This window comes from Mesitornis unicolor, unplaced genomic scaffold, assembly GCF_000695765.1.
Source record: "Mesitornis unicolor isolate BGI_N332 unplaced genomic scaffold, ASM69576v1 scaffold39763, whole genome shotgun sequence".
In the NCBI taxonomy this organism is placed as follows: domain Eukaryota; kingdom Metazoa; phylum Chordata; class Aves; order Mesitornithiformes; family Mesitornithidae; genus Mesitornis; species Mesitornis unicolor.
This window is the reverse complement of record NW_010174682.1, coordinates 23422-24815: the sequence shown is the minus strand read 5'-3', so window position 1 is coordinate 24815 and position 1394 is coordinate 23422.

The following is a 1394-nucleotide window of genomic DNA, read 5'->3' as shown; positions in this document are numbered from 1 at the left end:
GTGCTCAGTGCTTCAGCGCTGTTGGCAATGAAAAACACACACCACACTATTTTGTTGCTCAGACTCTATGGCTCATGGAAAAACCAACTGAAACACTAAACACTTTTTTATGCTTCCTTTCACAGCTTTTTTGTCATTACTGTTGATAAGTTTATTTCTCCAGGAGTTAAGATCTGTCCCATTCCCAGCCTCAGTCAGACAAGTTGTTTCAGCTAACAGTTAGTCAAGTATTCACTGACCTCTGTAACTTTTCAGTTGAGTCCGACCAAATTTATTTTAGCTCCACAGGCAGCATGACTTCTTTTTTCAAGTAAACTTCTATACTAAGCTTTTAAGTTTGAATGTTACCTTTCAGTTCCTTATATGTACTTCAACAGAAATTCTAAGAACCTTTCCTAACAATAGCCAGAGAGTCTTTTAAAATATCTATGGACCATGTCCAGAGTTTTAGCCTAATTCAAGTATTTTTATTATTTCATAAAACTGCAGATACGCCGATTACTGAAATAGATGGTGGGTGTTCCATGAGGAAACACCATGATTTAGGCCTCACCTTTCATGCAAACAGAAATTATTCTGTTCTTTACCTTTGATCACCCAGTAATGACAGACATCTGTATATGCTCTTACTAACGTTTTATGTAACCAAGAAAAATTTAATAGACAGCTTTAGCGTGAAGAATAATGTTTTCTGGAGTGCATCTTGATAGAATTTTCAAATCCAGCTGAATATGCATTTAAGTCACAAAGCTATACCTGTCAAAATGATAAAAGTCATTTTCAATTTGCTTTTCTCCCAGCTGAGGAACTGAATAAAAAGTAATTCAGTTAAGTGACAGGATGCTCACTTATTAATATTTATCACAGGATAAAGTCTGTCCTGTGAATTTTTTTTTTTTAGAATTTTTGACAATAAGGTTTTAATTCAGTGCCTAGAGTAAAACCTCTTACAGCAATGCCTCGGTGTGCTTTTAAGCGCATCATCCCTTTTAAGCTCCACCTGGTTGCATATAAACCCATTCCTGAGCTATAGTCAACTATCCTTTTAAATTCTTTGGCTCTTCTTATTGACAATTTATCACTGCAGAAAGTCCAAGTCAGAATCAAAGCCCTCCAAAGATACTCAGTGAAAATCTTTCCACCAAATGTAAACCATGAACTTGGTCAGTCGTTCACTAAAATTCCAGGCATGCCCATAAGGAAGTGGACAATTCAGTCTGTTTAACAGAGACACAGAGGCCTCTCAAGATTTGCGAAGGAAGACTGAGGTTCCTCTCTCCACTGACAGCACAGAGGAAAAAGCAGGCATGTCAGGCTGCTCTGGCCACTTGGGATCTGGTCTGCTCTTATTCTGAGAGAGAAATTTGCATTCCTGGAGGTAGAGTGGCTCAGGT